Source organism: Phyllobates terribilis, unplaced genomic scaffold, assembly GCF_046119375.1.
Source record: "Phyllobates terribilis strain yellow unplaced genomic scaffold, ASM4611937v1 Scaffold_3__8_contigs__length_932513732, whole genome shotgun sequence".
NCBI lineage: Eukaryota > Metazoa > Chordata > Amphibia > Anura > Dendrobatidae > Phyllobates > Phyllobates terribilis.
The window spans coordinates 849498931-849519497 of NW_027362763.1; the positions used below are offsets into that span (position 1 = coordinate 849498931).

General features: G+C 45.4%; 1 protein-coding gene across 1 annotated transcript in view; it reads right to left on the minus strand.

Moving 5' to 3' along the window:
* MRPS5 (mitochondrial ribosomal protein S5) overlaps window positions 1–20567 on the minus strand; it is a 116820-nt gene that overhangs the window by 60410 nt on the left and 35843 nt on the right. The window lies entirely within an intron of this gene.

The following is a 20567-nucleotide window of genomic DNA, read 5'->3' on the forward strand; positions in this document are numbered from 1 at the left end:
CGCTATCGCTGACTGCTCACCAGGCATCACATTACCCCCCCACCGGCCGCAGCCTCTGATGTCACATCTATTCCGGCGGCAGCCGGGCGTGACCCAGTGACGCGCTCCCCATGATTGATGGGCTGTGGGCAGGGTTACACCGCACGTCACAGCCCAGCATCCACTGCACACTTTTCTTCTCCTCTGCATTCATTGGAAAAGTGTATGGTGGATGCTGGGCTGTGATGTGTGGTGAAACCCTGCCCACAGCCCATCAATCAAGGGGAGCTTCTTTAATGACTGAAGCCTACAAATTCCATGGTTTATCTGCATTATTAACCTGTTTTTTATAAAGTTGCAAACTTTGAAAAACATAGGAAACTTACTGAAAGAATACATTTTCCTTAATTCTTTCCATGAAACTCCACTTCCTTTGATGATGTAACACTCAAGACATTCATCTTACAAAACCTTTTGAATCTTTGATATCTTACCTTGAAATACACTGCCTGGAGTTTCAACACACACACACTCACAAGCTACAACCTCCTTTACGGTGTCTGCAAATATCTCTGTTGTTTTCTGCCATGAACTAAGAATGGGCCTTCGTGGGGAGCTGGGAAATCTTTTATTGAAGAGTAAGGTTTAGGAGGAATGTAAACCAAATTCTGCTGTAACAGTGGACGCCAGCTGTGAGATTCAGCCTTTCCAATAGATCTTACAGAAAACACCATTTATGTGCTCGTATGACTGTTATATAAAGCTTTAAAGGGAATGTGTCGCAATTTTTATTTTTGTACTAATAATTTATGATTATATAATGACATTTTTTTTTTTAATACAAAATGGTATGTACTGTTATAGCATGTATTTATTTATTAATTTTTTCGGCAGCCGCTGGCGACTGCCATTTCGATGTGCTGGTGTGTAATTGTCTGGACATGACACTTACCTCAAATACGGCAGCCCCAGGGCATAGCAGAATGCAGGTGGTGTCTTTCCCCATCTCCTATACTGTGGCTGCTTCAGCAGTGAATGGGCACGTCCCCGGGGCTATCCAGTTCTCAGCTGTGGGAGGAGTTGGGCGCCATTTTATTGTAGTCCAGGACTTTGCTCTGGACTATAGTTTCCACCTGCCGCTCACACAGTGTTCTACGGCGATCAGTGACAGTAGCGGCGACGAGGTAGAGGCTGAAAGTGCAGGTTAAGTAGCGGCGGTACTACTACTGCCAAACTACCGAGCTGTTCTCACCGCTGCAAGAAGACACTGCCGCAGCCCCACTGTGAGAGCAGTGCTGAAGCAGTAATTCCATCCAGCAGCAAGAAAAGCTCTGTAGGCTATAAGTAGTAAAATACCAGGCTGCCCGAAATGTGTTCATAGCACAGCAGACAAATAATCACGCTGTTGTGCTCGGAACACAGACTCAGCTCTGCTCAGTCAGGGTACTGTATCATTCAGACGTCTGTGTGAACAGGGACATCAGAATGAGGCTTTACACTGCAGACGTCTGTGTGAACAGGGATGAGGCTTTACACTGCAGACGTCTGTGTGAACAGGGACATCAGAATGAGGCTTTACACTGCAGACGTCTGTGTGAACAGGGACATCAGAATGAGGCTTTACACAGCAGACGTCTGTGTGAACAGGGACATCAGAATGAGGCTTTACACAGCAGACGTCTGTGTGAACAGGGACATCAGAATGAGGCTTTACACTGCAGACGTCTGTGTGAACAGGGACATCAGAATGAGGCTTTACACTGCAGACGTCTGTGTGTACAGGGACATCTGAATGAGGCTTTACTGCAGCCGTATGTGTTTGTACAGGGACATCTGAATGAGGCTTTACACTGCAGACGTATGTGTTTTTACAGGGACATCTGAACGAGGCTTTACACTGCAGACGTCTGTGTACAAGGACATCAGAATGAGGCTTTACGCTGCAGACGTCTGTGTGAACAGGGACATCAGAATGAGGCTTTTTCTGCTGCGTCTGCAAAGAGCATCAGAAGTCTTACTGCAGTCTTAATACGAGCTAGTAGTACACTAGGTTTTCAAACACAAATTATAGCAGCTGCTCCAGCTAGTGTTAAAAATATAAAAAAAAAAAAAGTGTTTGAGTTATTTTTCACATTTTATATTAACGTTAATATTTTTTTTTCTAAACATTAATATGTCACATTTTTTTTCAATTGTTGAAAAAAAGTTTTTGGGATGACACATTCCCTTTAAAAGAGACAGTATACTAGATTATTATTACGGTAGTTTTTACTGCGTGTAATACAATTGACAAGATGTTTACTGGGTTAAAAAAAAAGTCCGAAGGGGTATGTATGGGCGCTATCAGCATGAGTGACAGTTCAGCTGACAGCCACCTAGGGTGTATGGCAGTCTTTACTTATGGCCTTTTTCAGGACCAAGCAGACAATCCTGCAGACTGATTGTGGCGAAGTTTATCTTCAGTCTAGATTTACCATTAATTGCAAAGCATACTTCCTTGTCCCACGAATAACTGCATGTACATACATGGATTCAATACAGATGTATGAGACTGCGCCATAAGAGGGCATTTACATTAGCCATTTTTTCTTTAAAACCTGTGCTGTAAGATATACAGATATAACTAGTGATGAGCACAAGTGCTTGTTACTAGAGTTTGCTGAGGGTGCTCGGGTATGCACCGAATAGCGTGGGTGCCCGAGTGACATGTTCGAGTCCCCACAGCTACATGTTTCTTGGCTGTTAGACAACCACAAAACATGCAGGGATTACCAGTGTTTGTCAGGCAATCCCCGACACTATAACTGCTTTTAAAAAAGGGCTGAATGAATTCCTCAGTGCACATAACATTGTGGGTTACAGTTAAATTAGACAAAATGTTACACCTATAACAGTACATTTGATCCAGGTTTCTAGGACTGATCACCTTTTCTCAGGGTCAAGAAGAAATTTTTCCCCATGATGCAAATTGGCTGAATGTGTCCTGGGGTTTTTGGCTTCTTCTGGATCAACAAATTTAGGTACAGGGATTTTAGTAATACCATAAGAGTAATACAAAAATAAAACTAATTAAAAAATTTATGAACTGGTTCATTTGTAATTGTAATAGTGCAGTAATAACAAAAATGGTAATAATACATTTGTGAGGCCTAGTCCCAGTAAGTTAGTGCAGTGTTAGTGTAGGGAGTACAATTGGGGGAAGAAGGTTGAACTTGATGGACCTAGGTCTTTATTCAACCTACTTTACTATGCTATTATGTTACTATATTGTAAGGAAAGAATATATAGATCAAAGCAGGTCTTAGATCACAACGTGAGGTACAGTGTCTCCAGGTTGGAGGAGAAGTGAACAGCCAGAGTCCCAAAAAGGGGTACAAAGACCCAATTGTGACAAGGTGGAGGGGATGGAGAGAGGACGCTGTGACACCTTGTAGTCAAATACAATTCAAGTAAGGTTAAGGCCAGATGGTGCAGCAGGTACGTAGTCTTGATGAGCTTTTTGCGTAAGCAAACATGTTCCGACAGTGAGTTTTGTGACTTCAAGAAATTTAGAAGAGTCATTACAAATGGTGTTCCAATATTTCCTGCATCTGACAGAGAATAAGTGACGGGGTGAGCAGCATGCGTGGTTATTGCTCTATTTTAATAATGAGTTTCAGAGCCCAATTCTCAGTATCAGTGGGTGTTCCACTGATTGCTGGACGCCCAGCAATCAGCATGTTTTTTATCACCCACCCTGTGTGGAAGAAACCCTTAAAGGGGTGTTCTCAATTTATTAAGTTGTTGTAAGTAGACCACGTGAAAATAATATAGTTTACAATTGACTTTTTTATTATCAGCTTTCATTCATAATGAGAGCTTTTATCTTACATAGTGTACAGCTTATTTCCAAAGAGAACGACCACCAGACTCTGGCCGAGCATGCGCAGTAGTTCCAATCCTAACATACCAGCCACCTCTCTCCAGCCCATTGATTTCTATACAGCAGTTATCTGCTCAACTAACCCTCAGCCCCTGACAAAGCTCTTCTTATCAGTCCTATAAGAATCACAATCCCCCAAAGCAGTTCTCACTGTCCCAGCTGTGTGCATGTTCAAATGCCATGTTATCCCTTTGTGTAAATACAGTGAAAATTGTGTACAAATGTGTTACAACAGAACTTGTGCTGAGCGTTACAGTTCTACTAATACTACAGCTTTGGAATTCACCAGAACTATCAACCACATGAGAGCCCACCATGCCAAAGACCAGGAAGTAAGGAGACTGCTGAGTTGTGAGCTGCTCAAGAGACAACTTGAGAATAACCCTTTAATTGGAGTCATATAGTAAAAAATGCACTGTTAAATTATGTCTGTTTATGCAATAAATTGAGCTGCAGCAGTTGCACAATCTGATCTGATTTCATCTTCAGCGTGTCCTTAAAGTGTGTTTTGAAAGGACACTCGAAGATCCATTTTTTATTCAGTGCCTTCATGTGCCACTGATTAAACACTATGTTAACATTTCAACACAGGTTCACTCATTTACAGCTGCCTGCTTGTTCAGTTTGCGGTGCCTCCTCCGGCATTGCATCTGTTCAGTCAGCTGGTCCTTTGGCTAATACAGACTTCTGCCTCATCCTTATGTATGCAGGGCTGTACACGGCAGCCATGGAGCAGGACGAGCTTTTCTAAACTGTGCTATGGGTACAAGGTTTTGACTACTTTGCTTAAATAGGAAAAAAAAACAGCAAAACAACTGGGAAATCATTTATTCTTGCAATTGAAAAAAATAAAGGCAAAGTTTTATACTTGAAAAACTAATTTAGTCCAAGATCTCCAGATGCTAAACTCTTCCAGTAGCAGATTGTAACAGCAGGGTTTCCAAGAGTCTAATGCTGTTTACACGTAAGAAATGCATTTGCGAGACGGCTATTAACAGCTTTGTTTTGTTTTTTTCTAAAAGGAAAGATGAAAAATATCACCTTTGTAACATGCCCGCTAACAGCCTAGGATAATGGAATGCGTACATATTAAAAGGAGTAAAGTACGGAAAACATACAAAAAAAAAATTAAATGAGTAGAGATTAATTAAAAGTGTTAGGGGACTTGTGATATTGATGGTCTATTCTTAGGATAGGGCATCAATATCACATCGGTGGTGGGCCGACATCTGGCACCCCCACTGATCATCAATTTGCAGCTCTCGGATGTACACAGGGCACAGAGTCGTTACACCACAGCTCCGTACACTGCTGGACCCTATAACAGCTGATTGTGGGATAGCTAGGTCTCGGGACCCTCGCCAATGTGATAAGAATAGTTCATCAATATCTAACAACCCATTTAAACTATTTATTATATTCTGTCACTAGATTTCACAATACAAAACTGCATACATTATTAAATAGGTCTCTTTGATCTAGCAGGGCTGGTGTACTTACCATGAAAATCCATAGGAGAATGGCTCTATAGCAAGATAAGCTTTTCATGAATCCAGTTATAGAATTAAATTGCTCACGAGTCCAAGTGTATTCAATCTCAGCCCATTAGCAGGATTGACAGCAGCAGTTTGTACTGAGAAGCGAGAGATCTGAGCATCGGTATGCAGGAGTCACACTGACGAGTTGTCAATTAGGCTAGTTGGGCGGAGATTGAGTTAAACTTTTATGGATTTTCATAGTAAATACACCAGTCTTATCAGGTCTAACAGGTTTATTAAATAAAGAATGCAGCTTATATTTGTGAAATCTGATGACAGATCTTTATCTCTTTAATAATAATAGGGTAATTTAAAGTGGATCCATCAGTTGAGCTTAGCCAGGTGTGGAGAAGATGGACGCGAGCGGCCCAGCAGACAATACACAACATATGGACGGGAAATCATTTTTTTCCCCATACGCTTGCTTGAGCTCAGCCTATATTCCAGTAATAACCAACTTATGACTTATCCTTGAGACAGTTTTTTTTTTTTTTTGAGAAAATGGAGAAAAAAAAAATTTAATCTAGTTGAAACCTACTGCATGAAAGGCTTTGGCACATTAGAACTCATAACTCTCCTCCGGTCAACAGTTTTCTCTATTGAACCTGCTTCATGTATCCAGTAGGAGGCAGCAATGCACCACGTCATGAGGAACTGAATATTCGGAGACACAGTTTTAGTTATTATGCACTCAATGAAACGCCATTAAAAGGTAACGTCATCCATCACATAAAAGGCTGAATAAGAGCAATGATGGAGAATATGGTGGCCCCGCTTTGCATTTATAAGAATGAAAACATCAGTACATGAAATAAAACAAAAGCAGCATCGTGATTTCTTACAAGGACACTCCATCTTCTCCGTAAAGTGATGCAATGTGCAGCCGGTCAGCACGGATTTCTGATTTTCACAGGAACAGTTGCTATGTGATTTGTTATTGCCTAATCCAGACTGCAACCGCTCAAGAGCAAGGATCGAGAGTTACTGTAACAACGTGTCAAGTCATGTTTGGGCGAACGTCTACAAGAAGATGGGTATTATTGCTTCGCTTTCATGAGACAAGGATATAGCACTGGGAAATGGAACTAGAATATACAGCATTACAATAATAAAAGCACCGGACATGAGCTAAAGGAAATTGTGCTGCATCATACACAGTATCATTACAGCCAAAGGCAGAGGCCAAGGAGTCAAAAGGAAGCACGCCGACACATGGTCTTCTCAGAAGACTTGTAAGATCTCAGAATTTTAAGAGAAAACAGTCACCAGGTTTGTGCTGCCCCATCTGTAAGTAGCATAAAAAAGCAAACCAGAAACTGGAAAAACAAGGAGCGCAAGAGGGTCTTATCCAAGTAGAATAAGGGGAACGATCAGAAGAAATGCTCGCCCGATGATGTTGTGAAGTCACAACCCCTTTATAGACGTGAAAAGGCTGCTGCAGATCCACGGAATGAGGAACATGGAGAGCTGGAGAGGAGTGGGTTAAATCTGCGCTGCCGGCGGTGCATAGATAAGCCAAAACAAAAAATGTGTAGAAAGGCGGTTTATTTGTCAATGCATTTCGAAGTGGAACACTTCTTCATCTAGATTCTTGTGGTTTGCCCTGATGAAGTGTTCCACTTCGAAACGTGTTGACAAATAAACCGCCTTTCTACACATTTTTTATTTTGTCTCATCTATACACCATCAGCAGCGCAGATTTAACCCACTCCTCTCCAGTGCTACATGTAGCATAAATGAGCGGAATAGATACAGATTCCAGTGCTGTGTCATTTATGTAACTTATTGGGCTCCTTGCTATATATCTGATAAAAAAACGGTTTTACCTGCTGCAGCTCTGCTTGTCTTCTCAATAGGCTCCTGCTATGTAAGCCTCGATACTGGTGAATTGTAGCCATCTCTGCCCCCACAACTGATGGGCGGCTGTCTATGCACAGTGCACAAAGTGGGCTGACAAACAATAATGCGGGTGGGGTTATACAGAGTTCAGCATCCAGAAGACTAGCAGAGCTACAGCAGATAAAGCAGCAACAGCACTGGAACGTGTTTTCTGCTTTTATCTTACTCTGCACTCAGATTAGGAATTATAAACCTGGTGACAAATGCTCTTTACCATCATTGTTCATGTATATTGCATTTCTATTGTTAAAGGGAACCTGTCAGCATGATTTTGCTAAGTAAACTACAGGCATTGTCATGTTGATGCTGTTGCACTGATTAAAATGATACCTGAGGTGAAGAAATCAGTCTTGTGGTTCTTGTGTAATCAGTGTTTGTAGTTCTGAGTTAATGATATGCCTGTGGTCCAGGGTGGAACTATACGCAGGGACAATAAGCAGGGACTATCCTTCTAGGCCAGATCAGCAAGATAAGACCTTCCCCCAGGCCTGCCCCGAAGCACAAGTATGTTCCTCATCATAGAGACAGCCAGAGACAGAGAGACTCAGACGGCCAGAGACTCAGACAGAGACTCTGGCTGGCCGTCTCTCTGGCAGCCTGGCTGGCCGTCTCTCTGGCAGCCTGGCTGGCCGTCTCTCTGGCAGCCTGGCTGGCCGTCTCTCTGGCAGCCTGGCTGGCCGTCTCTCTGGCAGCCTGGCTGGCCGTCTCTCTGGCAGCCTGGCTGGCCGTCTCTCTGGCAGCCTGGCTGGCCGTCTCTCTGGCAGCCTGGCTGGCCGTCTCTCTGGCAGCCTGGCTGGCCGTCTCTCTGGCTGCCTGGCTGGCCGTCTCTCTGGCTGCCTGGCTGGCCGTCTCTCTGGCTGCCTGGCTGGCCGTCTCTCTGGCTGCCTGGCTGGCCGTCTCTCTGGCTGCCTGGCTGGCCGTCTCTCTGGCTGCCTGGCTGGCCGTCTCTCTGGCTGCCTGGCTGGCCGTCTCTCTGGCTGCCTGCGCCGACGTCACATGAATAGTCTGGTTGAAATCCCGTACTTGTCAACTGTATACTGTCACCCATGCTTGCTCAATGTGTATTGTAAAGCTGCGCGTGCACAGTGACGAGAGGCTCCCGTGCATGCAATTGGGAGCCGCTTGTCATTGCGAACGCGCGGCTTTACAATACACATTGAGAAAGCGTGGGTGACAGTATACAGTGCGCAAGAGCGGGATTTCAACAAGACTATTCATGTGACATCGGCGCAAACCCGGGGACAATTCAAATTGAATGGGCAGCGACAAGCTGGACCCATATGACTAAAAGAGCAGGTATGATAGAAGTACATAAACTGGTTTTTACAAAAGATTATAGCGCCGATTTTAATGCAAAAAACATGTTAGTGATGCACATTGAATCACTAACAACAACCTGGGGGCAGATAAGCTCCAATTCACATGACAGGTTCCCTTTAAGAGAGTTTTCCAGCTTCAGAAAATCCCTGTCTCCCAGCTGTAGTTTGTTAAACACACACACACACACAAAAATAAAAAAAGAAAAAAGCTTTACTCACCATTCCCGGGTCCAGCGCTAATTTTTGCTGATGCTCCCGATGACTGTTATTGTTTACAGCGCTGACATCAAGTCAATATTACTGCAGCCAATAACGGAGCTCAGCACCTCTGTTTAAAGAGAACCTGTCACCAGAAACAATAGAACTACACTTACCGGTAATTCGGTTTCTAATAATCCACCACGACATCACACCAGAGGATGTAACCCCACCCTAATAGGGACAGGAAACATGAAGAGGTTAAACAGCCCCTCCCACATCCTCCCTCCAGTGTTATTATAAAGGACCACAAGAGTATGAATGCTTCAAATTATATTTTATCTCACTGATATGATAATGATAAGAAATAATAAGCAAAAGGGAGGGAATTATCCCTGCTGTCGTGGTGGGTTATTAGAAAACGAATTACCGGTAAGTCTAGTTCTATTCTCTCTAATAACCCCCCACGACAGCACACCAGAGGTATACCCAAGATATATTTAGGGAGGGACAATAGCCTGGAGGACCTTCCTTCCAAAGGCTAAATCTCTAATGGACATTAGATCCAATCTGTAGTGTCTGGAGAAGGTATGGACTGAGGACCAGGTAGCGGCTCTGCAAATTTGCTCAATGGAGGCGTTGGCTTTCTCAGCCCAGGCAACAGATACAGATCTTGTAGAGTGAGCTTGGAGCTTCTCTGGAGGTGAGAGGTTTTGTATCTGATAAGCTTCAATTATTGCTTTCTTAATCCAGTTGGCGATTGTAGATTTAGATACCTTCTTCCCCTTATTTTGGTCCTGAGAATGGACGAATAGATTTTTATCTCTTCTCCCTTCCTGTGTTTCCTGAAGATAATGCAGGACTATCCTTCGAACATCCAGAGGGTGGAACTCTTCTTCTCTCTCATTTGTCGAATTGTCTCAGAAGGATGGGAGAATTATATCCTGAGATCTGTGGAAGTTCGAGACCACTTTAGGTAGAAATGATGGGTCCAGACAAAAATGAGATGATCTTCTAGGACTTTTAAGTAAGGTTCATTAACTGAAAGAACCTGCAGTTCGCCCCACCCTTCGGATTGTGGTTATAGCCAACAGGAAGGCTGTTTTCCAGGCAAGTCTGTCTGGTCTTATGGTAGATAAGGGTTCAAAGGGTGGAAGAGTTAATCCTTTAAGAATGATGTTAAGGTCCCAGGGAGGAACTGAGTTAGTCACCTTAGGGTGGATGAGGGAAGCTACTGTCATAAATCTTCTCACCCACTGATGTTCAGACAGGCTCTGGTCGAAGTAGGAGCTAAGTGCTGCTACCTAGACTTTAAAAGGTACTAGGTTTAAGACCCTTGTCCAGGCCTTCCTGTAAAAAATCCAGTATCTGGGCTATGTTCACCTTATGAGGGTCTGGATGAATAGATGCACACCATGACACAAATGTCTTCCAGATCTTGTGATATATGGAGTTTGTCACTGGCTTCCTGCTTTTTGGAGGGTCTTAATGACGACTCTATCCGAAAGACCCCTGGTCTTTAGTATTGAGAATTCAGTAGCCAAGCGTAGCCAGGAGTAGCCTCTCTGGGTCCGAATGATAAATTGGTCCCTGGAGAAGAGGATCTCTGATGGGAGGAAGGATTAGGGGACCATCTATGCTTAGGTTGGTTAGCATGCTGAACCAACTTCTTTTTGGCCAAAGGGGGGCCACTAGGATCACTCTGGTACCTTCTGCAGGGTTCTTGGCAGGATTGGTAGAGGTGGGAAGGCATATGCCAACTTGAATTTCCACCAGTGGGCGAATGCGTCTACCCCCAGGCACGGATCGTTTGAATCCAGGGAGAAGAATTGAGATACCTTTGCATTCTGATGTCCAGCAAAGAGGTCTACTTCCGGATAGCCCCATCTTTCGGTTAGAATCCGGAAGACTTCCGGGTTTAGGCTCCACTCTCCTGGATGAATCCTTGTCCTGCTGAGGAAATCGGCCTGGATGTTGATCGAGCCCTTGATGTGAAGAGCCGACAGGGAAAGAAGGTGTTCTTCGGCCCAGGAAAATATTATTTTTGAGATTAATTTTAAGTCCTCGTTTCTTGTACTGCCTTGGTGACGGAGGTGGACTACTGTGGTTATGTGGTCTGAGAGAATTTTTACATGAGAATTCTGGATCAGAAATTCTGCTGATTCGAGGACTTCTTCTACAGCCTTCAGCTCTCTGAAGTTGGATGATTGTTGACTTCCTTCCCTGGACCAGACACCTTGGAACAACTCCTGGGAGACCATGGCTCCCCATCCTTTTCCGCTGGCATCCACCTTTATGGTAATCAATGGGTCCTGGACTTAAGGAACTCCCCCGCTCAAGTTTCTTGTGCTGAGCCACCAGGATAGAGAGGACTTGACTTGTGGCGGTATAGGAACTCTTCTGTTTAGACTTTGCGGAGATCCGTCCCAATTTGCCAGAATGTGAGTCTGAAGAGTTCTGGTGTGTGCTTGAGCCCAAGCCACCATCTGAATGCAAGATGTCATGGATCCGTGGACTGACATGGCACTTCTTAGCGATACTACTTTCTTGCTTCATAGAAGAAACATGATTAGTTTTTGCTTGGACAAAAAGGATGTCTGGCTGTGTGAATTCAACAGTACCCCCAGGAAAGTTTTCATTGTGGAGGGAATCATATCTGATTTTTTGTGGTTTATCAACCAGCCCAGTGATGATAGAATCCGGGTAGTCACGTACGTGTTCCTGGAGTAATGGAACTGATGGGGCAATTAGTAGAATGTCGTCGAAGTATAGTACTATGCATTTATCTTGATTTCTGATATATGCCATAACCTCTGCCATGATTTTTGGGAAGATCCGTGGGACCGATGATATTGGAAGAAAATTGAATTGATAGTGTATTATCTGTTCCCCTTGGGTCATCGCGAATCTTAGGAATTTCCGATAAGTTGAATGAATAGGGATTTGGTAATATGCATCTTAGAACTCGATCGTAGCCATGACATAATCTTGTCCGATCAAAGGAACTGTTGATTTGATCGATTCCATCTTGAACCTTCTGTAAAGTATGTGTTGATTCAGAGGTTTCAGATTGATTATGATCCGATGGGAACCACCCGGTTTCTTTATCAAAAAGAGTTTGGAGTAGTGTCCTCTGCATCTCTCCTCTGTTGGAACTAGAGAGATTACCTCTAAAGGTAGTAGGTCTCCCAGACCGGACATCAAGGTGGTTTGTAGCTCGGGAGAGGAGAGACGTGTTGTTTTCACTTTCCATGAGGGATAGGAGGAGAGTTCTATTTTTACCCCAGACTCGACTGATCTTAGGATCTACGGATGACAGCAGATCTTCCGCCACTGGGGAAGAATGCTCGAAATGCGGCCCCCGACCATCTCGGCATCATGGTTTGTTCTGACGCTGGTTCCGCGAAAGAAAAAGATTCCTGCCCTGACCTCCTTTCGGGTAGCTCCACCAACCAGACTTCCCTTTCCCTCTATATTGAGGGTCTGCTTTTCAAACTTCTAGCTTCGGGGAGGGATTTCTTTTTATCCAAGGAGTTTTCAAGTAAATTTAGGGCTGGCCCAAAGATGTATTTTCCTTCAAAGGGAATGGCGCATAATTTCATTTTTGATGTGACGTCTCCACTCCAGGATTTCAACCACAGGGTGCATTTTACAGAATTGGATAGCCCAGGTGCTCTTGCTGCTACTGTTATTGACTCTGCGGAAGCATGCGCCAGGAATCTTGTAGCTTTCTGGAGGAGTGGTAATGATGACAGAATATCTTCTCTGGGAGTGCCTGAGGCTAGGTGTTCCTCCAGCTGAGTTAGCCAATGAGACATCGATCGGGCAACACATGTGGAGACGGCATTCATGTTTAATAGAGTTGCAGAGGTTTCCCATGACTTCCTCAACAGCCCCTCCATTTTGCGCTCCAACGGGTCTTTTAGCCTGGAGGAATCCTCAAACGGCAAGGTGGTTTTCTTTGCCACCCGCGCAATCTGGATGTCAACCTATGGGATCTCTGACCAGCACTTTGCTGTTTGGTCATCAACCGGAAACCTATCCCTTAGTTCTGCAGGGGTATTCAGCCTTTTTTCTGGGGAATCCCATTCTTCTAGTACCAGATCCCGAATGTTTTGGGGAATAGAAAAAAGAATTAGTCTTAGAGGTAATGATGTTTCCAGGAGTCCACATGACAGCACCGTAGGAGGAGTAGTCCCATATCCTGTGTAGGGACAGGAAGCACAAGAGGTTAAAAGCCTTCCCACCCCCAACCTCCTCAGTGATTTTCCAAGAACCACATTGGCTGGGTACAACAAAATTATATTTTAGACTGCTTAGACATATATTAGAGTCACATACAGTAGCAATATAGGGAGGGAAATAAGGGTGCTGTCATGTGGACTCCTGGAAACATCATTACCGGTAAGACTAATTCCGATTTTCCAGTACGTCCCCATGACAGCACCGTAGGAGTGTACCCAAGAACTCATAGCTTAGGATGGGATAACTGCCTGAAGTACCTTCCTACCAAATGCAGATCTTTGCTGTGAGAGAACATCTAGCTTGTAGTGTTTGCAGAAAGTAGTATGTCCTGACCATGGGGCTGCGGTACATATTTGTTCAATGTTAGCCTATGCTCTAGTTGCCCATGAGGTGGAAATTGCTCTGGTGGAATGGGCTTTGATAATTTCAGGGGGAGGCTGTCCTTCTGAAAGATATGCTAGATTAATCATGGATGTGACCCATCTAGCTAAGGATGGTCTTGAAGCCTTCCTGCCTCTATTTTTTCCCCCAAACTGTATAAAAAGGTTAGAGTCTAATCTCCAGTTCTGAGTGGCCTCCAAATAGGCCAACACTGCTCTGCGGACATCGAGATGGTGGAACTCTTCCTCCCTCTGATTCCTAGGGTTTTCTCAGAATGATGGAAGAACCACTTCTTGGTTTAAGGTCATCGATGACACCACCTTCGGAGAGAAACTTGGATCCAGTTTCAGAATGATGCAATCATCCCGAATTTGCATACAAGGCTTGACAACAGAGCCTGGATTTCATCCAACCGTTTAGCTGTGGTGATTGCCACCAAGAAGACTGTTTTCAGAGTCAAGTTCTCTAATCCCAAACTATTAACTGGGCCGAAGGCAGGTTTGCAAAGGACTCTCAGGACAAGATTCAGATCCCACGGAGGGGAAGAAATTCTGTGTAGGCCTAAGTCTCTAGATTGCCTTGACAAACCTGATTATCCAGGGATGCGAGGACAATGATGTGTCAAAGAAAGCACCTAGTGCCGCAATCGGCACCTTCAAGGTACTTGGTCTAAGACCTGCGTCAATCCTGCCTGCAAGAAATCAAGGATCACAGGGATGTCTGGCTGAGAGGTGTCTACCGTCCTGTGGAAATGACAAAAGGTCCTCCAGACTTTTTTATATATGGCCTGGGTTACAGGTTTTCTACTAGCATGCATAGTCTGAATCACTCTGGCGGATAAGCCCTTGTTCTTCAGGATCTCCCCTTCAGAAGCCAAGCTGAGAACTGGAGCTGTTGAAGATTCTGATGAAACAGTGGACCTTGCATCAGAAGATCTTCCTGAAAAGGAAAAAATGATTGGGTCTTCCAACGCTAGATGACGTAGAAGGGAGAACCAACTTCTCCTTGGACAGAACGGGACAGTCGCCCGATCTTCCTGAATTTTTCGCAGCATTCTCAGAATTAGAAGAGCAGGTGGGAAGGCATATGTTAGGCCCTCTCCCCAATATTGTGAGAGCGCGTCCAATGCCAGAGGATGATCTCCTGGGTCGAGAGAGAAGAAAGATGTCGTCTTTGCATTTGTTCTGGATGCAAAAAGGTCTAGGTGCGGCTGCCCCCATCTGCGGGTTAATTGCTGGAACACCTCTTCCTTCAGTTCCCATTCTGAAGCCTTCTGAGGTAATCTGCCTCCTGATTGTCAGATCCCCGAAGGTGAACTGCTGAAATGGAGCTCACTATCTTCTCTATACCTAAGAATATCCTGTTGGCCAGGGACTGGAGAAGTGGATGTCCTGGTCCGCCCTGATGTCTGATGAAAGAGACTGCCGTGATGTTGTCTGACAAAATTCTTACATGTTTGTCTTTTAAGACCGCCCGGCTTCTCTGTAGGGCTTCCCAGATTGCCTGTAGTTCCCGAAAATTCGATGATCGGGTCTGAATCTCCGTGGACCATGTTCCTTGGAGATAAGAATCTATCACTCGAGTTCTCCATCCTGAGAGACTTGTGTCCGTGGTCACTAAAAGACAAGGTTCCAGAATTCACTGCACTCCCTTCCGTAGATTCTTCTGGTCGAGCCACCAGTGTAGAGAGTCCTGGGCGTTTCTGGACAAAGACATCTTCCTGTCTAGGCAATTCTGATGTCTGTCTGTTACTTCCAGGATACATTTCTGTAGACGCCTGGAATGGAACTGGCTCCATCTGACGCAGGAGATGCATGACGTCATGATTCCCAAAATACTCGTTGCCTTCCGGATTGAAGGTTTCTGCTCTCTTGCAAAAGAACGAATCCTTTGTGGAATTGAGAGCATCTTGTCTTCCGGGAGACAAGATATTCGTATTCGGGAGTCGAGATGGACTGGATTTTTCTTTGTTCACAATCAAACCCAGGCTGGTTAATGTCCGTAGGACAAGTTCCAGATGTTGCGTCATATCTAGAGGAACAGGAAGTCGTTCAAGTACGGAATGATGGTAATATCTCTGACTGATACAGGCCACCACCTCTGCCCTGATCTTTGTAAAGATTCTGGGAGTAGATGACAGGCCAAAGGGAAGCTAGTGTAAAATCTGACTGCCTGATGGTAGTGCAAACCTCAATTATTGCTGACTTGAGGAATGTATTAGCAGGTGGTAGTATGCATCCCTAAGGTCCAGGGTGCACATTACCGCATCCATGTTTATTAGAGGAATGGCTGATCTTACTGATTCCCTGCGGAATATCTTGTAGCGGACCCACCGGTTTAGGGGTTTCAGGTTGATAATCGTACGGAACTCCCCTGACGGTTTCTTTATTGAAAACAGGGAGGCGTAATGGCCCTGATGTTATTCGTGTTCTGGAACTGGTACAATAACCCTCTGATGCAGCAACTTCTCTATGTCTGCCTGCAGACGGGAAAGAGAGGTAGGGGAACCTCTCGTCAGGCAGAATTTTGAAGGGGATTTTGAGAAAATTCTATCCTGTAACCCTGCGCTATAGCTGTTAGTATCCAGGGATTTTGAGTTACCCGATGCCAACTGTTTCTGAAAAACTTCATTTACGGGAGGGGAACGGTTTACGAAAGGGCTACTCCTTTTTCTAATCAGGGAAGCCCTTCTTTTTATCGGACGCTTTTTCTAGAATGTCATCTAGTACAGGTCCGAATACTCTGAGCCCTGAAAATGGAATGGAGAACTGTTTTTTCTTAGAAGCTGTATTTCCAGACCATGTTTTTTAACCAAACAGCTCTACGGGCTGAGTTGGAAAGCGCATTATTTCTGGCCGCAAATCTGACCGATTCCGCTGAAGCATTGGCCATAAAATTTGTTGCCATTTTTAATAGGGGCAATGATTGAAGGAGAGATTCCCTTGGGGAGCCATCTCGTAGGTGACTCTCTAGCTCTTCTAGCCAGACTCTCATGGATCTGGGAATAGATGTTCCAGCGATATTAGATTTAATAATGGCTACTGAAGCTTCCCAGGCTTTTTTCAAAAGTCCATCCGCCTTCCTATCCACAGGATCTTTAAGTCCTGACGAGTCTTCAAAGGGGATAGAGGTTTTCTTGACCACCTTAGCCACCAGGACGTCAATTTTAGGAATAGTGTCCCCTGGGTCAAAAGATAGTCGGGCGGAAGTCTCGTGGTATAGAGAGTCTCTTCTCCACATCCTTCCATTCCCCCAGTATCATGTCCTTCACATGGGCTTTTAACAGGAAAAACCATGGATCTCTGGGTTCTAAGACCACCAAACATCTCATCCCCTGGGGGCTACAGAGAACAATAGAAGCCTGAACTTCTTCTTTGATTATATTACGCATCTCGTTTAATAAAGCCCCGTGCTCTTCCTTTGGCATGGAGGCTCTACACTCAGCACATAGACTCTTTGTTTAGGAATCTGGAAGTCTGATGTTACAATCCAGGCACCTCTTGGATTTTACTGTGGCCTTTTTTCCCTGTATCCTTCTATTTCTTAGAAAGAGGTGGTAACTGGCCAGACAGATCCTATAAAAAATATGGAGGGCCTGGTAAGAGTAAGCTCCATTAACCATATAAAGGAGGTAATGGTATACTCACATGACTGTGGGGCGATCCAGGGAGGGTATCAGGGTGAGACATCTCTGCCATTTTGCTGTCAGGGGTGCCCAAGCTGTAAGCCTGTTTTTGTGCTCCCCAGCCCCCCTTCCTATGCCTTACCTGGTCGCCCAGTCATTTTCCCTGCTCCCTGGCGTCTGGTCTTCACCGCGGTTTGAATTTCCCACGCGACCGCCACCGGAAGTCGTCATCCTGATCTTCTGGTTTCGAAGCCGGGCGTTTCCGAAGCCAGTAGAAGCCGGACCCGCCCGGAGCAGGACGCCGAGAGCCCCAGCGAGGGGAAGTGGCACCCGGAGGCTCCAGCACACCGGAGGGCTGAGGGACTCCCGACAGGGAGTGTCGGCCCAGGACCCGCTTGGCGGCGGGAAGGAGAGAGCCGTGGCCCCACCGATCCCCCCAGGGTCACCTGAGGTATCTCTGTCTTTACATCAGTGCTCCTGCACCAGCGCTCCTCCTGTGTAGGGACAGGAAAAACACTGAGGAGGTTGGGGGTGGGAGGGCTTTTAACCTCTTGTGCTTCCTGTCCCTACACAGGATATGGGATTACTCCTCCTACGGTGCTGTCATGGGGACGTACTGGAAAACTAATTTTTTCCTACAGTGTAGACCTCCAAACATTTCCTCCAGCACTGTTTGGGAAACATTTTCTTCCTCGACCTCCATAGTCTTCCTTACTGCTATAAGGAGTTCTTCCATGCTATCCGCTGAGAAATAGTATTTTTTCCGTTGGGATTCCTCAGGGCCTGGACTCCGCTAGCCCTTTTCTGGGGGTTCTTCTGGAATAGACATGTCATCCAGAGGATCCTCGTCCCCTTCATCTAGCAGACTGATCTTTCTTTTCTTTGCAGCCGGGGAAGTGGACGCAGCATCTTAGCTGGGTGAGGGTGTAGGGTGGGAAAATACGGCCAAGGAGGACTTGCTTTCCTGGTGCACTATACCCTTTATCTCTCCCATTAAGGAAGGCTGTTCCTTCCTGATGATTTTCTCTGTACATTCCTTGCATAACGGTATCTTATGGGAGGAAGATAATCTTTTTGAACAAATTCGACATCTGCGGGATGTCTTGGTTCTGTCTGCAGAAGCAGGTTCCTTGTCCCCCTATAAGAGAGAGGAGAAGAAATAGGGGCTATAATATCCATTACCTGCATTTTGGAGATAGACAACCAAAGCCATACTTACAGGGACTGGAAAGGTGCTGGGCTCCGCAGATGCAGAGTGGGAAGACTCTAACCCATCCATAACAGACAGTTTGTCCTATCTCAGGTGTCTTCTTTATTCAGGGCTCCTTTATGGGCAACCGGATGCAGCACCCTCCCTCTCATCTGGAGGGGCTCCTCCCCTTGTAGTCCAGGTGAAGGTACAGCATTCACCAGCAGTCATCTGCCGCCATTCTTCATTATTGATGCTGATGTGTTCCAGAGTGGAACGCAAGTCCGCTGGAAATGACATCATCATCCACCGCCCGTCGTCTGACGTCACATCCGGTGCAGAGATCGTGCGCGCCCCAACTTGGACCACGGGATTCCCAGGAGCGGAATCCTCGGCGTCGCACTCTGCCGCTGGAGAGAGGAGGGGAGACGGAGATGGACCGGAGAGCTCCAGGAGGCCTCCAGTCTGAAAACAACCTGCAGACCTAGCCCGAAGGTGCGGACTGAAGGAGTAAATCCCGAGTCCCAGAGGAGACGGGAGCAGCGCTTCGGGGAGGAGTGGTAAGCCCGCTCGGTCCCCAGCTACCCGGCTTATTCAATTTTTTCCCCCAGTGTATGCCGCCGGTGCAGCACACCGAGGATGAACCCCTTCATCCCTGATAGGGACAGGAAAAAAAAACTGGAGGGAGGATGTGGGAGGGGCTATTTAACCTCTTCATGTTTCCTGTCCCTATTAGGGTGGGGTTACATCCTCCGGTGTGCTGTCGTGGGGGGTTATTAGAGAAAATGCTATTAACCTGCAGATATGAGGTTAATCTACAGGTTAATAGTGTTATTATGCTGCCCGGCGTCTGCATGCAGCCGAACTCTGCGGGGAGAAAATTAACTTTATTCCCCCTGCAGCGTTCTGGTGTCAGTCACGGGGCGGCGCCGGTTCAGTCACCACTCTGCGAGTACAAAGCGACGGCTGTAACCGCACCCCCGACCCTGACTTACACTCGCTCAGCATTGGGGCTGGCTGTCAGTCAGGGCCAGGGTGTAGTTACAGCAGAAGCTCTGTATTGTCAGAGTGGCGCCACACCGTGACTGAAACCAGAACGCTGCGGGAAAAGGGGGGAACAAAGTTCACTTCCTCCCCGCAGTGCTCGGCTAAGTGTAGGTGCCGGGCAGGTTAGTAATGCTGTTAAAATGCAGATTAACCCCATATCTGCAGGTTAATAGTGTTTTTTTTCTGGTGACAGGTTCCCTTTAAGTTGATAGCACGTGTCAATCAGAGCCACTAATTGTCTGCAGCTCTGTTCACATGACATCAGAGCTGCAAGACAACAGATACCGGGAGCAGTAGCGGAGACTCAGCGCTTGACTCGAGAGGGTGAGTTAAGCATAGTTTGCCTTTTCCCAACAAACTGCAGCTAGTGGACATTGGTTTTCCAAAACCTGAAAACCCCTTTAACTGAAAATCTGTCAGTCATCCTCTTCTGACAGGGAGTTTGTAAGTCTATTTTCTGTCTTTTTTTCTGAACTCCTCTGTGCAGATTTATGATCACAAAGTTCAGCTCAACTTTGATGTAGTCTGTGGTCATAAATCAGCTCAGAAAAGTTCATAAAAGGACAAGTAAAAGGGCTACAAACTCCCCTTCAGAACGAGATTCTGACGGATTCTCACTTAACTAATTCAGTAACCAGCAATTTGCAAGGAAACAAAACATATAAAAGCCAAACAATGCAAAATTTTTAATGAAATAAAATTGCAAAAAATAGGTGCCCATATGCTGAAATATAGTTTATATATAGGTAGAACGGTAGAAGGCAGTAATAGTGGCTCACTGGTTAGCACTGTAACCCTGTAGAATTGGGTTCAAATCCCACCAAGGACAACATCTGACTATAAAGCGCTATGGAATAAGATGGTGCTATACAAGTAAAATAAAAATCTTCATAAAAGTTGAGAAACTTCTTGCACTAAATCTGCATTACAGCTTTTAGTATAGTCCCGATCTGCATTTACAATTAGGGTATGTGCACACGATGCAGAAATGCTCAGGATTTTTTCCTGAGCGTTTCTGCATCTCTCTGGCAGGAAAAAACGCATGCGGATTGTACATGCGGTTTCCTGCCAGGGACATGCGGAAATGAAGCGGTCTTCACTTTCATTTCCGCATGCGGGTTGACAAGCGCTTCCCAAGCGATTTTAGCATCACTTGGAAAGTGCTTGTCAACTTCACACTATATAAATCCATGCAACTGGCATGGATTTATATAGTGTGTGAATG